This window comes from Jaculus jaculus, chromosome 5 (genome assembly GCF_020740685.1).
Source record: "Jaculus jaculus isolate mJacJac1 chromosome 5, mJacJac1.mat.Y.cur, whole genome shotgun sequence".
Classification (NCBI taxonomy): domain Eukaryota; kingdom Metazoa; phylum Chordata; class Mammalia; order Rodentia; family Dipodidae; genus Jaculus; species Jaculus jaculus.
Window position 1 is genome coordinate 142846461 of NC_059106.1, and position 20361 is coordinate 142866821.

The 20361-nt window shown below is 38.7% G+C and overlaps 1 pseudogene; it reads left to right on the forward strand.

Annotated features, from left to right (window-relative positions):
- Nucleotides 1-19843, forward strand: part of LOC101612450 — a 51815-nt pseudogene extending 31972 nt beyond the window's left edge.
- Nucleotides 19844-20361: the final 518 nt, after the last annotated feature.

The following is a 20361-nucleotide window of genomic DNA, read 5'->3' on the forward strand; positions in this document are numbered from 1 at the left end:
CTAGTCCAGAACTTGCTATACATACAGACCAGGCTAGGCTTCAAATTGGAGTGATGCTCTGCCCCCCCCCTCCCCCAGTGCTGGTTTACAGACACGTGCCACCATACCAGGATACTTTTGCATTTTAAACTTTTTTTTTTCAATTTTTATTTATTTATTTGAGAGAAAGAGGTAAAGAGAGGGAGAGAGGGAATGGGTATGCCAGGGCCTCCAGCCACTGCAAATGAACTCCAGACACATGTGCCCCCTTGTGCATCTGGCTTACATGGGTTCTGGGGAATCAAACTGAGATCCTTTGGCTTTGAGGGTAAATGCCTTAACTGCTAAGCCATCTCTCTAGCCCCAAGTATAGTACTTTTTAATAAAGTCATAGAAGAAAATGTCCCCAAAATAACGAAAGAAATGCCAATACAGATACAAAAGGCATTTAAACACCAAACAGACTAAACTAGAAAAGAACCTCTCCTCTCTATATTATAATTAAACAACTAAACACAAAGACCAATGAAAGCATATTGAAAGCAGTAAGGGAGAAGCACCTAATCACATACAAAGGCAAGCCCTTCAGGATAATAGCAGGGTACTCAACACAAACTTTAAAATCCAGGAAAGTCTGAAATGATGCATTCAAAGTTCTGAAAAACAACAACTGCCAATCCAGGTTAACATATCCAGCAAAGATATATGTCATAATTGAAAGAAATTTTATGGAGTCTATAAAGGATATTAAATTTTATCCAGCATTTATCAACATAACGAATCTAGCTCATTATGACATATTGTTCATTTCAGTAATGAGCATATCATGTGTCAAAATTTGTAGGATAGAACTAAGGAGGTGCCATAAAAAAAAACTTCCAAACAATAATTACACTAAAAAACAGGAAACATAATAAAGTGATTGCAGATAATATAATACCTTTTCTTTTCTCACACACTAGCAACTGAACAAGAAATATAAATTATATTACTATCCTGAAAGATCTTTTTTTCCATCAATGCTATTACTATGTATATGTTTCTTAAAAGCTCTAAACAAAATTGTTTCTTTTTAATATCAGATATTTTGCCTTGAATTATCTTTTGTTTTTTGTTCTGCAGATTGAGTTCCTAATATTGTAGACACAATATAAAAACATAAAATTCCTTAAAAATACTTCACGTACCAAATTCAAATAAAGACTTTATACAGTTGACTTTCTGCTTACTGAGTCCTACAAAACAGAAAATTTCTTCCCTTTTTCATCTTGTCAAAGTGACCCTTTGCATTTCTGAACTTAGCAACCTAGCAATTTCTACCATGCTTTCAAACAATTGTCTACTACTGTATTGACTATTCTTGTTCCTATTCAATACAAAGTCCAGGTGGTGAAAGTCTCACATAGATGGTCCCAGATGTCAGGTGCACAAGGATAGAGGAGCAGCATTTAAGGAGAACATATACAATCCTGTTCAGTATCTCTGGATATACTGATGTTGATGATAGCTATATATACACAATAGCCACATGTGAAATATTATAGCTGGTTTTACAGACCCTACAGGCTTATCAGTTTATCTCCCTTTTATTCAGAGATTTGCTTTCTTTGTTGGTGTTTAGCTTTTGTTGTAGATGCTGTTATTACCATGTAGACTCTCCTCATTCCTCTGGTGTGAAAAATATGAAAATGGGCGGGAGTCAGGTACCTTTGCTAGGTAGTTTAGGGTAACTAGGCCCTGAAAGTAAAAAACAGAAATTTCCCTAAAATCTGTCTTTAACAAGCCCCGCTTTACTAGATATCAGAGAAGGATCTCTCCTCATTTCTTGACTTCTTCGAGGGAGCTCCCCATTCTTAGAATTTAAATCTGATCCTGACATTGTGGTTGATTAAGCTCAGCCTCAAAACTTGGTGTACTGGCTAGGCCTATTTTTGAGCCAGCATCTAGCCCAGATCATTCAGCCCTCACTCTCTCTAACTCACCTGAGCCTGAAGGTGAAACCCATCACAAAAAGGTTGTAAGTAGACACTTACCAGGTGGGCAGGTCCCTTTTTTGCCATCTGCTTATCTCTGCTGAACTTCCAGGCTCCCCAACTCCCATGTGGGCTCTCTGTCCCCTCTTGCCCTCCACATGGCTGAAGCTCTCTTCACATTCTTCTTTTTCCTCTCTAAATCTTTTTCCATGGATCAGGCTCATACACACTAGCTGCATGAGCTCTTGGGCTACCTGGGTGCATCCACTTTCCTTTCTCAGTTCTCAAATCATCACACTCCATCATACCCTTTACATTTCTGAATAAAATGTAATAGTTTACAAAATATCTTTCTCAGTCTAGTTTATTCAATTCGTTGGTTAAAAACAGACATGAACTCAGGGTTTGGAGTTCAAGGACTTTTGCCTGAACCCCCAACACTCCCTTTGAAAAACATCTATCAGTAAGCTGTATAGATAGCTTAGTGGTTAAGGCACTTGTCCATTAAGGTGCTTGCCCATGAAGCCTAAGGGCCCAGGTTCAACTCCCCAGAACCCAAATAAGCCATATGCACAGGGTGGCACATGCATCTGGAGTTTTGGGGTTTTTTTTTGCAGTGGTTGTAGGCCCTGGCATGCCCATTCTCCCTCTCTCTCTCTCTCTCTCTCTCTCTCTCTCTCTCTCTCTCTTTCTCATAAATAAATTAAATTAAATATAAAACTGTTTTTTAATCTGTCAGTAAATCTTATATAATAATCACTTTGACAACTTATAGCAGATAACTAAAGGAGAGTAAAAATATTCATAGTAACTGATTATGGATGATAAAATGCCTAAGTTTAGAATGACCCTAATTTTACCATTTATGTTCAACATAACTGGTGAGCAATCCTCAGTTGACATTATACATAACCGAAGACCTGACTCACTCCCCATTAAGATCATGTTACTGAGTAACCTGTCTCTACATAAACCTATTCATTTACTTAGCTTATGGATGATGCAACCAATTCAAATGGTAGACATAGTATATTAACATGAAAATCATTACACTATATCATCTACTGATTTGTTAAGTGGTCCAAGGTTTCTTAAACTGTGAGAGAGTAATTGTGGTTTACCTTGCTTTTAGGGAAGCCATTGCATGGGTTTATGACATCCATCACCTTGTCCATGGTAAAGGCAGAGGCTTTTAAAAAGTCTGATGACAAATACATAATAGTGATGCTTAAACTGCAAAACTAGGAATATGTTGTCCTTTGCTGAGCTCATTTTTATAATTACACAGTCTGTAGCATTCAATTAAAAGCTAATTATAGCATCTAGTCTTACTTCCAAATCATGCCCTGGCATGTGATGTAACTGGACTGCTTATACAAACCAGGTGACCGTACACATTGATAGACAAGGATCCGCTTAGTGGCAGAGCACCTGGTTTTCTTACTAATCCAAAAGGTCTGATGCTATGTTTATAGAGACTTAACATTTGAGGATAGAACTGCTTAAAAATGCTTCAACCTGAGAAAATTAACAACAGGTGTAGAACCCTAAATATATAATAATGTTTATGAGAATTTGTCATCAGATTCTTATGAAATGCTATGTGATATTACTTGATCTAGAATAGTTTACACTGTAATAAAAATTTGCTTATGTCATTTTCTATTTAAGTATGTCTGACTAAGTAGTAATTCTTTGGTTATAATCATAGAACTTTGTAAAATACCTTATGGTTTCAAATGATAGACTGTGATAGAGACACAAGCTAGCTCTAATTACATCTCCATGCCTTCCTTAAGACCCACTAGAAAAGAAAGATAGGGCATTATATCTCAAGGATAGAGTTAAGGAGTACGATAATACCGCATGCCTCCAGACAAGGGGAGTAAAGATCACCAGTTCCTGACATGTTCTAAAACCTCAGTCATCTGAGGCACTAACTGGGAGTAGCAAGAGCTTAGCTCCTTTGAACATAGACATGGAAATAGATGCTTAGGCAAAATGAGCATTCATCATTGATCATTTGTCTTTCATCATGTATACAACAAGCAAATGTATGCTTTTTTAGTAGAAACAGCAGTATCGTTTATTTGACTTAGTTGAAAAGATACTATCTCATTTTTTGTTCAATTTTCACATTTATAAATCACTTCCCAGAGAAGATTCTGAGCAATACGAAGATACAATTTGGCAAATGAATTTACAATGGAATACAGAGTAAAGAACAGAGAACATGAGAATCGCAAACTGTTTCTTTAACTTACTTTTTAGCTGAGAGTTTATTAATTTCCCACAAGGTTCAAATTCCTTATCTTAAATTCAAAGCTGGTTTTTTTATTATGAAACAAGCATATCAAAATCTCTTGAACTAAAACTATAAAATTATCAGAATTTTATACAGTGCAATGGCCCATGTTTAGTTAACTTTGAATTTACAGATGTACAGATGTCCATGTTGTGTGCAGGAGGCCATATGACCACTTCAAATGAGCTGGCCAGCTTTTCTGGAATCTCCCATGAATATTTTGTAACAAATGCTCTTTTCATTCTTTCATGCTTAACTATATTTATCAAATCACTGGTTCTGGTTGTCCTAATCTGACCTGTAAACATACACCATCTTGATCCATGTTCTTTGTCCTTGTTTCAATATGTTTATACCAGGGACATGTCAAGGACACAAAATTTCTTTGACACAGTAACAGAAACCACATGCAGATGGTGAAGCCTCTCCCAGGATAGCATGGTGGACAGACATGCAGACAAACAATGTTAACACAAGCAACCACAGCTAAACAGCATCCACAGTTGTTCCAAACAAATTCTGCACCCTAGAACCTGAGACTCCTGGGAGATGAGCACGCCCTACCTCACGTGTCCTCCTGCGCATCTTGGTGTTCGCCCAGTGTTGTGGCTGTTGGGAATTTCCAGGTCTCTGGTTTCCAGCAAGCTGCTTGTGTTGGCCTGTCTTTCAGACTATCACGTTGCAAAATCTGAAATTCTGTTGCAATAAACACCAGATTTCAAAGGAAAAGCAATGGAAACTGTGCAGAGATTAAACATCATTTTTATAGCAGCAGTCAGTAGTACATAATAGTGTGTCTAAACAAAGCTCTTCTTTCAGTATAATATTACATCAAAACTGACTCTGACTATGAGGGTGCACTTAGAGAAAGAGTGCTTAGCCTTAGTAGGATGGGGACACAGCATTGTCTTTTGTATAAAAACAATAAATTTAACCTATCATTCCCTCCTTAAGCAGCCATAGACACACATAGTTTTAGAACTGCCTCATTCTCGGGTAATCCTCAGTCAAACATGGTTGAAAAGTCCTTGAGCATAGTGAAATCAGCCTGGACATGAACATAAGTAATATGCCTCAAAAGATAAAGAAATTTTACAACATAAGTCAAATAAAAGTGCAAATTTCACAAATAATTAGATTCTCTTCTTGCTCTCTTGCCTGAAACTAATAATGGTGATCTCACATAATATCTCGTGAAGTCACTTTTCTGATTTTCTTTATATATCTTTTACATTTGTCAGTTTATGGGAAACACGCTGACCTCAAACTTGCTAGGTAGTCAAGAATGACCTTGAGCTTCTGAAACTTTCGTCATTTGATGCTTCTACCTCCAAAGTGCTGGCATTACAGGGGTGTGGCAAGGACCTAGTTTCTGTGGTGCTGAGAATCTCGCCCAGAATGTCATGCATGCTGGGTAAATATTCTACCAGCTAAGGTCCATTCCCAGACCAATTTTTAAAGAACACCTTCCCTCACATTGTAATAGCTGTGACAGATTCTTTACTACAGGCATGACAACTCTCCGATGTTTTCCTTCATAAGATGCAGAACTGCAGATCTTGAATAGCTATCGTCTCATCTCAGCCCACCTTCCTACAGATGACGAAGCTGAAACTTTCAGGTTAACTAACTTGCTCCAAAGTGATGGTGATTTGTTTCCAAATGGCTGATATGATCCATTTCTCCTAATGATCAGGTGAGAATGCTTTGTCTATCAGACTACACTTAAGCATTGCAGAGTGAGTAGCTCTTAAATGTCTGTCTAGATCCACTGAAGTGAGAGACAAAGCAAAATTTATTTGTGATGAAGAGAAACTAGAGACCTGGCTAATAGAAACTCTGGTAGCTGTAAGAGAAACCATGGTGTTTGACAGGGTACTAGTATCCTTTCTAACATGTTTATCCTGAATGGCCATCTAGAACTCAGTTTCATTTTACATGGCCAAATGAGCAAAGAATATGATTTCTGTAAAAATAGTCTTAAGCCATCTCACACCAATCTTCTCACACTGTGCTCTCTAAAGATGATATGTGTGTAAGATATTTCCACAATACACTCTCTGAACCTTTCTTTCCACTCTACCTGCCACAAATTAGATACTAATGATCTTCTATGACCAAGATGACACATTGAGGAAGGGATCTGCTTTTGCTAAATAAAAACACTAATAAAAATAAAAGTTGTATTGATTTCCTTTATTTCTACTCATTTTTATGTGTGAGAGAGAATGGACATACCAGGGCCTCTTGCTGCTACACATGAACTCTAGATGTGTGTATCATTCTGTGCATGTGGCTTTACATGGATAGTAAAGCATCAGACCTTGAGTCAGCAGGTTTTGCAAGCAAGTGCCTTTAACCACTGAACTTTTTCCCAAGCCTGAGCTCTTTTACTTTAAATGAAAAACTGAAGTGATAAAATATAAGAATTATTTGACATTTATAAGTTATGGAAAGTTGATTGGCTTAGGAAAAAGAATATGCAAGGATTAGTAGTTTTTAGTAGCTTATAGCCTACTGATTCAAAACTGGAGGAAAAGAAATTACATCTCACAAGAATAAAAACCTGAGATCTTAAATCCTCTATCACTGTCAGTGTAAAGGATCCATGAGTTATTTTCATGTAATTCATCAATACTAGTTTAGTGGCATTTATTAGCTTATTAATTAAATAAAAGAAATCAATTTTTATACTGCCCTTCTGTGCAGAAAGTGAACCTTTATTCTAAAATATAAAACATAGTCACCATCCTACTAAGAGCAAAGTGAATCTAATAATCAAAATATATCATTGGTCAGGATATGATATAGTCAAAGAGAATACCTCTTGAAGGAAGCATGTTAAATCTGAAGAAATTGTGATTAAGTTCACCTGATTTTTTCAAACCATAGTCATCTTATCATCACATAGATATTGTCATAATTCCACAACCAGGAATTCAAATTTGCATTTTTAGTTACAGAAAAATTATGAGATCTTGTAGAGTGTCAAATTAGACTTCTGTAAAGCCCAGGGACATCACAAGACAGGGGCAAACATTTATTTAGCCCTTCATTGTAATGCAGCTTATATTCTGATATGCTCAAGGGTTATCTATTTCTCTGTGAAAGAGAATAGTAAACCAACAAGCAGAATAAAACACTGGCATCCATGCCCCCAAAATATGCTCCACTCTACCTTGAAAAATGTGCAAATTCAATTAAATGTGGAAGTTAAACAATTGGATACCTGAATGCAGAAAATGGGATGGCTGTTACAGGAGCTGTGAGTGGGAAGGACAGATGCTAGTCAAGGAGATGGCTGAGCATTTAGAGGTACTTGGTTCACAAGCGTGCCACAAACTATCACACAAGTCTCTATTCCCAAGGAACCTTTCAGGAACAACTAGACGGGCCTTAGCAGCAAAAATAACAAGAAAAGCAATCTCCAAAATAAATTAATAAAGTAGAAGGAGAAGACCAACACCCTGAGGAGATTGTCTCCTGATCAACACCAAGCACATGGCCACACACACACAAGAAAGAAAATAAATAATTAAGTTTTGAGGAATTTATGATAAGTATTTGTGATGATCACTAGGTTTTCTTTTTTTAAGATTGTATTTATTTATTTATTTATTTATTTATTTATTTATTTATTTGAGAGAAAGAGGCAGAGAGAAGGGGCTGGGGATAATTGGTGATCCAGGGCCTCCAGCCACTGTAAACAAACTGATGATGCTTATACCACCTTGTACATCTGGCTTCGTATGGTACTGGGGAACTGAACTTGGGATCTTCAGCTTTGCAGGCAAGAGTCTTAACCACTGATCCATCTCTCCAGCTCTGGATATATGTGTTTTATTCAACTACTGTATGGATCTATCATAGTATCACTTTTAAACAATACATAAGCAGTTTTAATTTCTCAATATCCAATTTATAATTTCTAATTACTTATACATTTATTAATTTATTTGCAAGCAGAGAGAAACAAGAGAAATAGATAGAAAGACAATGAATTGGTGTGCCTAGGCTCTAGCCACTGCAAACAGACTCCAGATGCATGTCTCACTTTGTGCATCTGGTTGTACATGGGTACTGGGGAATTGAACCTGGGTCCTTAGGCTTTGAATTCAAGCCCCAAGACTGCTAAGTCATCTCTCCAATACCAAATTTAAAAAAATTAAATATCAAAAAATAAAGCTAGAAGCTGTTTCTCTTGCCTAATTATTATTGAAATAGTGGTAATTTTTTACTATTAAACTTCATTTTTTTTTATTTTTAGCTCACATATACAATTTACATATATCAATGGGATAGCATGTAATGTTTCAACTCCTTTTAAGAACAACATCTTAGCAAGTATGCTTTGATTATTCCCATCTCAGAATTAACCTTAATGGCAATCTGGGGTCAGGAAGCAAGTATGACAGGTCAGATCTGGCCTTGACCCTGGCTTTAGCATATGCTAGCTGTATGTCTATTTTCATTTTTGAACCTTCATTCCTCCTTGCAGATCACGACAGCAGCAGCCACATTAAGATTACTCCAAGCATCATTGGCATAATGCTTTTCACAAGAAAATTGGCAGAAGGTCCAGTTTATTTAATGAGTCCTACATTTTATTTTTAGTGTTTTTATCACTACAAAAGTGGCCAAAGTCAGATCTTCTCCATTGTGAGTAGAATATGTTTTGCAAATATTGATTGAGCTAAAAATTTTTGACTAAGACAAAGAGGATAGATGGCTCCAATCCCCCGGGCCCTAAGTAGCAGCCTCACCTGGGTCTCCAGAAAAAAAGCACCAGCAGCTTCCAGAACCTTGTGTTCGATGTGGTGTATATTTAAGGCACTTAAACTTAAGCAAGCATTGTCCACATATGAGCCTTGCTTTTGCACAACATTAGCACACATAACTCTGGTTCCTTCACTTTGTTTTTTCCTGAGGACCTTGTACACCTTGCAAAACTGGCTGCTTGATGTTTTCAAAACTTGTGATTCCAAGGTTTGCCGTCACTGCTATAGTCTGAGATTCAAAATCCATTTCTTTAAACCTGTTGATTGCAAATTGATTAGGGGGTGATCTTAACATGTACTCTTGTGCTCTGAGCTGTGTATGCCTGTGTATATGAGCATGTGTGTTGAACCCAAAGAAAATTGTGGAAAGTATTAGGGACTAAATATTGGGTGCGGTTTTCTTTTCTTCCTGAAATTTAATTTGAAGTCCAAGACACTGCCATCATTTTCCCCAGGAAATTTGATCAGGAGTATGTATTGTGCCGTCTTGTGTAAGGAAAATGTAGACCCAATTTAGCAACTTTTCATTTTAAAAAGAGGAGAGCACTGGAGAAAGAAATGTTCATCTGTGAAACTTTAAAGAAATTTTATCATTATTATTATTATCATCATCATCATCATTATTTTATTTTATTTTTAATAGATTATACCCATTTATTCCCTCCCCTCTCTTCCCATTTCCCTGGGGTCCTCCTCCTTGGGGTTTTGGGATTCACTGTGGGGTCAATAAGTCCTCAGTCAATTCCAATGGGCACACCGTGACTCGGGGTGCTCCCACCCATTCTGTGGCTCTTGCAATCTTTTGCCCCCTCTTCTGCAATGTTTCCTGAGCCATGACAGGCCTGTTGGCAGCCAGATTCAGTGTTGAGTTCTTTGTAGCCCCCAGATTTCTGCTGCCCTAGGTTTTGCTTGATCACTATGTCGCCTACCAATACACTGGAGCTGGCTTTCAGGGTAGCAGTGAGAGCAGTGTTGATGGCGCCACTTCCACTGCAGGTTTTCCTGGGCCCTGGCAAAGAAAGGAACTTTTAGCCAGGCGTGGTGGCGCACACCTTTAATCCCAGCACTCGGGAGGCAGAGGTGGGAGGATCGCCATTAGTTCAAGGCCACCCTGAGACTACAGAGTGAATTCCAGGTCAGCCTGGGCTAGAGTGAAATCCTACCTCAAAAAAAATGAAAGAAAAGAAACAGAAAGAAAAGAAAAGAAACTTTTCTTTTTCTCTTTCTTTCTTTCTTTCTTTTTTTCTTTTTTTTCTTTTTGATTGCAAGATGATCAGTTTTCTGTCACACATTGTCTAGTAAGAAATTACATGGTGTTTCTGCAGCCACTATCTTTCAGCATGGCCTAGATAGCTATTACCTAGTTTTAACCCTGGGAAATATGATTCATCGTTTTCCTTTTAGGTTCCTAGAATAAAAGATCCCTAGTTTTCATTTCCTTTGCAAAAAAAAAAAAAAAATCACATTATTTTTGGCCACTGGGATTATTTCCACCAACTGCCTCTTGCCCACTGCTGATTTATTTCCATTATTGTGGCAAGAAATAAAATATCACAAAAATTTGATAATTTTTATTTAAATGAATTACTGAACATTTTTTGACTAAAAATGTAAAATTTGTTCTAAAGTGTCTTAGGTGCTAGATCCAAGATGCTTTATTGATAAAATGAACATAATTAAAAAAAAAAAAAATCTAACCTGGGCTGGAGAGGTGGCTTAGCAGTGAAGGCATTTGCCTGTGAAGGCCAAGGACTCAGGTTCAATTCTCCATGTGAGCCAGATGCACATGATGGCATATGCATCTGGAGTTTGTTTGCAGTGACTGGAGGCTCTGGTGCATCCTTGATTTATTTCTTTATTTATTTACTTCTCTCACACACACATAAATAAAAAAATAATAAAATATTTGAAAAAAATCTATGTCCCATTTAAATGTGTACAACTTATTCTTAATTTCATTTTAAGGCTTAATTTATGTGTTATTTGATTGGGTTAATTTATCTCTGCTTTCTTTTTTTAAAGATAATGTTTAACTTTTATTTTTTTAATTTTTTGATTATATTTATTTGAGAGCGATAGAGGCAGACAGAGAGAGAATATGGGCATGCCAGGGCCTTCAGCCGCTGCAAACTCCAGATGCATGTGCCACCTTGTGCATCTGATTTACACACGTACTGGGGAATTGATCCCGTGTCCTTTGGCTTTGCAGACAAGCAACTTAACTGCTAAGCCTTTTTATCAGCCCTCTGCTTTCTTTTAAAACGTGAATATGTATAATGGATATCACCCTTGCTCTGTTTCAAAGTATTAAAAGAAAACTTTAAAAGCTTTGGAATATTAAGCAATGGGATTCATTTCATAGTCTATGAACAAATATGAAACTCACAGTTCCTTTGATGTATAGGGATTATTTTCCCTCTAACATATTTGTGGTAAGCTGAATTCTTACTTATATAGTTCTTTCTTTATATTAAATTTTCGTTGTAACATGATTTTAATGCCATTTTACTACATCATAAAGTGTTAATCCTACAGTATAGATTGCCAAAATGTTCCTGTGCTAATATCTTTCCTCAATCCTTATTTTCTTTTTTATTCTTTTTTTCTTCTTCTTCTTCTTCTCCTTTTCCTCCTCTTCCTTCTTCTTCTTCTTTTTGACAGATGAGCTTATGTACCTTTGGGTGACCTCACTCTGTAGCCAGTAATAACCTTGGCTACGTGACCCTCCTGCCTCCACCTCTCAAGTGGTAGAATTACAGCTGTGCACCATCATGCTAGCTCATGCAGTCACGGGATGGAACCCAGAGCTGCGTATCTAGCCACCCTCTACCTTCTTCCCAAGGACTTATTTAAAAAAGAAAGTCATACACACTTATTTAATATTGAAATATAGTGTAAATCACAATTGAAAAGCAAGTATTTTTCTTAACTTTCAATCTCTAAATTAGAAAAGGGGGAAAAGAGATATTTCCCCAGCAGAGCACCCTTCAGAAACAAACAAGCTCCATCTGTTTGAGCTGGCCCTGCCAGGGCCCTGCAGGGTGACGCATGGCTTCAGACCTCAGAACGGACGAGCTTCAGCCCAGGACTTCTCCATGTTGCAAAGCAGCAGACAGCCATGAGCACAGACTTCATTCTCCAGGGGTGTTTGCTTAGGACATTTTGCAGTATCAATTGAAACTGTGAATTTGTGAATTCTATTGAAGCGATTATCTCCCCAACTCAGACAGAGCTATTGGAATCTCTCCTATGCGTGCCAAATAGCAAGCAGGCTCCCTCATCTCAGACCATCACAGAAGGCAATTCACTAGCTTATTTGGAAAGTATTTTCATGCTAAATCTTATTTTTTTTCCCCCAATACCTTGCCACTTCTTCAAAGCTTTCTTTAGCCTTAATGTAGAGTTAAGAGCCATCGTTTTTCTTTTTGTTGAAAGAAATTGATACATGAGACAAAGTGCTTTCGGAGTATTCAGTGATTATATGGGATCACGTTGGTCCATTATAAAATACAGTCAAAACCAACATTTTAAAGTGAAGCGTCATATAAAAGCATTGCATTTGGATTTTTAGATGCTGGATAATATATGGAGATGATTTTACATTCACCACAGACTTACTTCCAATTCTGCTTTTCTCTAACTTGTCCATTCCCCCAACACAGACACACACACATTCTCTTGAATATCTGAAGGTGAAGTCACAGCAGACATACCCCTTGGTCTACGCCTGTGGGCAGGATTTTAAACAGAAACCTTGAGGGGTTTACGGCTGTTAAAATGCATAGATGAGATCATCATGTTTTTAATGTGCAATATGAGAAGTCAGTGACAGTGAGGTTGATATATGTTTACATGTACACACACGCAGTGAACAGACATAAATATACATAAATATATAATATATTTATGCTACTGGCAGAGATGGACAATTAAACAATGTGCAATTGGGCGTGGACAATTGAGGTCCAGCCAGCAGATGGGGAGTGAATTTGAGGGTAAAGCTGCCAATTTGTGTTATAATGCAATATGCTTATACTAAAAAAAAAAAAAAATGATGTACAGTATACTTGAAAAAAAAAACAAAAGAAAATCTTACTGTCTGTGTTCAACTTCAAAAGGAGAATTTTTTTGTATTGTTTTCATTACAAAGAGAGAAGGCAATAATGACCTAAAACCCAGAAAGCATGCATACAACATGAGACTTGGAAATCTGAGTTCTTGAAAACCATAACCGAAGCTTTTCTCTAATACCTTTCTTTGCAGAGTGCCTTTCCCCAAGGGGAAGACGTCTCTGCAATGTTCATCTCACTAATCCTCACGTGATGGGTGTTAAGGAGTCCAGCAGGCAAGACTGCCACAGATGCCACCAGTCAAGCAGACAGACAATGGCGGCTAGAGTGACTTCGCTGGAATTTTAGCACAAGCCGGGGGCACAGCTGGTGCGAGTATCTGGATGTGCAGTGTGCCAGAGCTTTCTTCTACCCCACAGAACATATTGCCTAAAGCTGAGAATCCCACAGTGTCCTTGATTACGTACTTTCAAATTATAGTTCACTTTAGAGGTTCCTATTAAAAATCGGAGATGGCAGCAGTCCTGGAAATCATTTAGAAAACCCCAGGGTTCAGGCGGGTGGGGGAGTTAAGAAGCAAAGCTGGAAGGATGAGATATGTGATGTGTAGGTGGAGATGGAACTGCCGTCCGCTAGGTCCTTCTGGGGGGAATTCAGCTAGGTGCCACGGTGGTTAGTCAAAATGTTTCAGTTTGTTAGTTTGACAAGTGAGTTCTTTCTTCTGAAAGCCTTATTTCTATTTTTCAATTTCTTAGAGGCTCGATGAATAGGAAGATATATAGCTATTCAAGGACAGCTTGAACTCACTGGTAGACACAATGCTGCTCCCCTGGGGAGGATTCAGTGGCTCCCTGTTGTCTCACTTGGATGTTTGTTTTTTTTTTTGAAGACCTGGTCTAGTGAGAATAGACTTTTCCTTCATAAATTATTGATACTCTAAAACTGTTTTAATTGTTTTTTCTTTAGTGCTATATACAGAAACCCAATAACTATTCTCACAGCAATATTAGCATATATTTTAAGTGTACCATCCTAACAGAAGAAAGACTGTAATTTTCCTGAAACAATATGCATCTTTAATGTCTAGAATTATAATTTAAATTACTAATAAAGGTGAGGAGTTATCTTAGATTCTAGAATTGTTTTTGATCTTGAATATTCTGTAGGAAAATTAGAAAAGGATATATTAACATAGAATACATAAGCATGATTAAACAATGAAATACGGGATATTGTGATAAAGAAATTAGAGTAAGAACATGTTTAAAGTTTGAGACACTAAAGTATGATATTTATTAAAAGTTGACACTGTTTATTCTAATAGGCATAGTTTTAACATACTGTAAGGAAAACCTCTCAACAGCATTTATTATACTTTTTTAATCTTACCATTCTTTTACACTCTTAAACATGTATGTCTCGAATCTGTCAGAATTTATCATATGAGAAATAAAGCCAAGAATATTCTGAAGTCTTTATTTGCTCATTCATTAAAATGAAACTAGCCAGGCTAGAGAGATGGCTTAATGGTTAAGGCACTTGCCTATGAAGCCTAAGGGCCCACTTTAACTCTCCAGGCCCCACGTAAGGCAGACGTAGAGTGACACCAGTGCACAAGGTCGCACGTGCACACAAGGCGACACACGCGCCTGGAGTTTCATTGCAGAGGCTGGGGGCTCTGGTGTGCCATTTCTCTCCCTCTCTCTCTCATCCTCGTTCTTACTCTCTCACATAATAAAAAAGGCCAGTCTGATGGGCTTACCTCAAAAAAAGTGAAAGATAACCATTTTATGTCAATATTTACAGTATATTTTTATGAATAAATATGCTATTTTCCAAAACAAAAATATTAGTGAGAAGACTGACATTCAATTTCTTTTAATTTTTTTTTTATTTATTAGCACAAGAAAGAGAATAAGGACATGCCAGAGCCTCTTTCCATTGCAAACTAACTCCTGAATCATGTGCTACTTTGTGCATCTGGCTTTACGGGAGTACTACATAGTCAAACCTAGGTCAACTGGCTTTACAAGCAAGCACCTTTAACCAGTGAGCCTTGTTCCTCACCCCACATTAAAAAAATAAAAAAGCTCCATGTTAGTCAATTCTATTTTAAATATGAAATAAATTAGGGAATATCAAAGTCATCAAATAAGTAAAGGTAAGTATTTTCCATAAAACATTTTTTTTCTGGTTGAGTATACTATCCATGTGTTTCTTGCTGTAAATTAGAGTTTAAAATTGACATTCACAGCTTAATATTGTCCAAAACCAATGAACTTTGATATTTCCATTTGCTTTTAGTATAAATGCTCTTTTATTGTCTGGTTATATTCTGGTTTTGCCTTTAATCTGTTCTAAAGTCATATATAATGTAGGTTCTGGAAATATCTCCTTTGAATTCATAAGAGTCAACTGACAAATAATGCAGATATTGTTATGTAAGTTTCATGTCCCTGAGAAGACTTCAGGACTACCCAGATCCCTTGAGAGCAGCTAAAGAAAAGAGTCTCAGATGCACATGCTCCCTACATGTTCTGCAAATGTGATTTCTTCATCAGGGCTATAGTGACCCAGGTTGGTTTTACTTTGAGCTGAACAATCTCATCTGCAGAATGAAAGTATTACATCATATTACTCCAACTTCAAGTTTACTTCTATGCTTTCATTGTCCTCCATAACTGTATCACATTTTAATCTATGACCACTGATATATTTTTGCATGTAGAAGTAATGATGGTGAAAGGAAAAAGTTGCAATTAAATAATGATATAGTATTGACTGTGAGTTTATGGTTCCAACATAGTATATCTTTGAACCCCAGCATTAATAGTTTGGTGGGAGAAGTAAAAACAACCAACCAAGCTCCTTTGATGCTAAAGTAACCTGTAGGAGATGACTGACTTGCATTCCGTATTAATTTGTGTTGTACATGCTAAGGGGAGCTCTCTCTAGAGCTGGACCAGTTTGCAAGCAAACTCATCTCTCAAAATAAAACCCTCATATACAGGCTGGTGTATATTAACTATGATAAGTATGAATATGATGAGCTACCTGAATATCTTTGTGCATGAAACAAAGTTCCATAGAGAACTGGAGAGATGGCTTAGTGACTAATACACTTGCCTGCAAAGCCTAAGGATCCAGATTCAGTTCCCCAATACCCACATAAGCCAGATGCACAAGGTAGCACATGAGTCTGAAGTTTGCCTGCACTGGTTGGAGGCCCTGGTGTGCCCATTCTCTCTCTCTCTCTCTCTGTCTCTCTCTCTCTTTCTCTCTCTCTCTCTCTCTTTCTCTCACAATAAATAAAAAAAGAAAAGAATTGTGCTGGGATTAAAGGTGTGTGCCACTTTGCCCAGCTAATATTTTTTTTTAATGTTTCATGTGTTGTAATTTTCCACTGGTGGCAACGTGGTAGCACTCAAAAGTTTTCAATGTGGGAACATTTAGATGTTGGATTTTCGGCTCAGGGATATTAAACCTTTATTTTCCACTTTAGTTTTTTAGTTAACACTTGTAGCATTTACCTTCTTATTGCTGGAACAAAACAAAACCTGACCAAAATAAGCTTATGGGACCAAAGGGTTTATGTCAGCATACAGTGTTCAGGGGTTGATTTCCCATGTCATGGTAGGGAAAATGTAGCATGTACAGGAAGCTGGATCATATCACCACATACCAGAAGCAGAGAGTCATCACAGCGAGCCAGCTCTGAACACCCAGTGGGCTGGACAAATAAACCTCAAGCTCTACCCGCCCCCAGCCTGCAGCAGATCCCTACCTCCCAAAGGCTTCACCAGTTGAGGATTATGTAGGAAGCATAATCACAAACACATGAGGCTATGGGAGATGTTTCAAAATCAAACCACCACAGCAATTTCAAAGCATGAAGATTTCCCATGCATCAAACATTTTCCACAAAAAATAGAGGCATCAAAGCACAGAAATCTCTATAAATAGTCAAGGAACAAGATTTTTTTTTTTTTTTTTGAGGTACACCCAACAGACTGGCCTTTAAAAAAATATTTTATTTTTATTTATTTATTTGACAGAGAAAGAGTGGGAGAGAGTGAGAGAATGAGCATGCCAGGGCCTCCAGCCACTTCAAACAAACTCCGTGCCCCTTTGTGCATCTGGCTAACTTGGGTCCTGTGGAATTGGACCTGGGTCCTTTGGCTTTGCAGGCAAATGCCTTAACTGCTAAGCCATCTCTCCAGCCCAACCCCCCTTTTTTATAGTTGGAGAGAATGAGTGTGAGATAGAGAGAAAGAGAATAAATTGACATGCCAGGGCCTCCAGGCACTGCAATCAAACCCCAAGACTCATGAACCCTCCCCCTTGTGTGCTTGTGTGACCTTGCACAGTCGCATCACTTCGTGCATCTGGTTTATATGGGATATGCAGAGTTGAACATAAGCCCTTAGGCTTTGCAGGCAAGTGCCTTAACTGCTAAGCCATCTCTCCAGCCTGGAACAAGATTATTTTTAAATGATGCTTTTATACTAAAAGATTTTGCAACTAATCCTTTTTTTTTAATTAATGTATTATCAAAAGTTTTCCATACCAAAAGTTTATTCTAGAATGAAATTTTTGCATTTTGAACCTCATCACATAGGATATAAGTGATTTACTTAAAACTTCAACTTATGTTAAACATTACTGTATTTTTATTATTGTAGTAAATGTAATGTAACTGACTGATTCTAGTACATATCTATTCTGTTGTCTTTAGAATTGTTTGTTGTAAATCTATGTTATAATACAGTTAAAGGAACCTCCTCAGTGGCTCCAAAATTATGATTGCTCTTGTTTTTTGTTTTGTTTTGTTTTTTGTTGTTTTTGTTTTATTTCAGCCTCCATCTATTATGTGAATTCAAAGCTACATAATTTGGATTTTGCTGTGACAATAGTCCACTCCAAGCATTCGCTGTTATTTCAGTTATCTTTGTTATGTTAAAAATTTGATTCAGGCTTCTGGCCTTTGCACATGTCTCTGTTGGTGATTGTGTCAGGTTTTCATAATCTGTAGTTTCTCTCTCTTCCTCCCTCCATCCTCCCTTTAGGAAGCACAGACTATTCTACTTCATCTAATACCAGAATCAATAGCAAACACCTTACAGGGTTATTCAAATGCTCAGAAGATGATGCTTCAGGTGGACCAGAACTGCGTTCACAATTCTTACTATGTCTTCTCTTTGCTCTGGCTTCATAGAGACCAGTGTGCAATTAAACAGACTCTGGTAACTGTTCAGAAAATTGGGAAGGAAATTGAAGAAAAACTAAGACTCACATCAGCAAGCAATGAGCTGAAAAAAGAAAGTGAATGTCTGCGATTAAATTTTTTGGTGCCTCAAAACGAATTGGAAAGATAGAAGAAAGCTTTGGGACGGGAGGTGGCATTACTGCATAAGCAACAGATTGTGTTAGAAGACAAAGAGAACTCTTCCTGAAGACAAATGCTCAGTTGACAGTTCGTTGCAGGCAGTTATTCTCTGAGCTTTCCTACATTTACCCTATTGATTTGAATGAGCATAAGGATTACTTTGTATGTGGTGTCAAGTTGCCTAATTCTGAGGACTTCCAAGCAAAAGATGATGGAAGCATTGCTGTTGCCCTTGGTGACATTGCACATTTGGTCTCCATGATTTCCTTTTTCCTTCAAGTGCCCCTCAGATATCCTATAATTCACAACAATAAATCAACAATCAAAGATAATATCAATGACAAGCTGACTGAAAAGGAAAGAGAGTTTCCACTATATCCAAAATGAGGAGAGAAGTTACAGTTTGATTATGGTGTCTACCTTCTGAACAAAAACAGCACAGCTAAGATACGAGCAAGGACTGGGGACTCCAGACTTGAGGCAAATCCTCCTGAAGAACTTCCTGGGGCACGGGCTAGCAGTCAGGGGCGACAGACATCACACCTCCAGTGCCATCCCTGTTCCAAAGAGACAGACTTAGGGGTGCAGAGAGAGGCTTCTTGGGGGCAATCCCTTCACCAGACCAAGGACATCGGAAACGGGCCAGCTCATAGGACAAGAGACTCCAGTATGAAACTCCTCCTCCCAGATACAGCTCAAAGTCAGCACAGCCCGGGACCGCCAAGCCCTCAGGAGGAGAGACGGACAGGAAGGCCACCTCTCTGTCCTCCTCCCTGGACACCTCCTTGGACTTTTCCAAAGAAAACAAGAAGACAGGCGCAGACCTGGGTGACAGTGTGAATGGAGGCCATGTGAGCACGGGGACTAGCCAAGAACGAGGAGAAGCCCTGCCTGGGCACCCCGCCACGGTGAGTGGCACCGTAGTGCCCAGTGAGCAGGCTGGCCCCGCTGGCATCCCACTCGCAGGCGAGTTCCTCCCGGCCTCTGAGGCTGAGCTCTGCTGTGCTGTGGAGCAAGCCGAAGAAATCATCGGGCTGGAAGCCACAGGCTTCACGGCCGGTGACCAGCTTGAAGCGCTCAGCTCAGCGGCATCCCGGTGGACAGCGCCGTGGCGGTGGAGGGCGACCAAGCAGGTGCCGGGGGAGTTCGAAGAGCTCTCCCGGTGGATCTACGCCCCGAACGAGAACGTGTCCAGCTCCCGCCGGCCCCGCAGGAGTTCTGAGAAGTGACGCGGGCAGGCGGGCAGCGGGACCGGGGCAAAACCACTGCCCACCGTGAGCTATAGCTGCGCGTCAGCCTTTTAATAATTATCACGCAGAACGATTACGAGCAGAGGATATTCCTCGGCAAAGCTGACTTTGGGAATAGAAGAGGGACTCGGGATCATTGGGCATCAGTGGGCCAGACAAAGTTAGATTTTGCATGGCTTAGCGGTTAAGCGCTTGCCTGTGAAGCCTAAGGACCCCGGTTCGAGGCTCGGTTCCCCAGGACCCACGTTAGCCAGATGCACGACGGGGCGCACGCATCTGGAGTTCGTTTGCAGAGGCTGGAAGCCCTGGCGCGCCCATTCTCTGTCTCCCTCTATCTGTCTTTCTCTCTGTGTCTGTCGCTCTCAAATAAATAAACAAATAAAATTTAAAAAAAAAAATTGCTTTAGAGGCCTGGTGATTGTTTGAAGGCAGAGTGACCCTCTAGTTGAAAGGGCTGAAGTCCTCTTGCAGGCATTTATGCTTTCCGTTCACGCCTCTGCTGTCCTCAGAGGGAAGATGATAGTGCATAAGTAATGTAATGAACTCACTTTTAATTTCTCATAAGCATTTGCCCTCACCATAGTTTATAAAAAAAAAAAAAAACATGCAAATGGAATGTT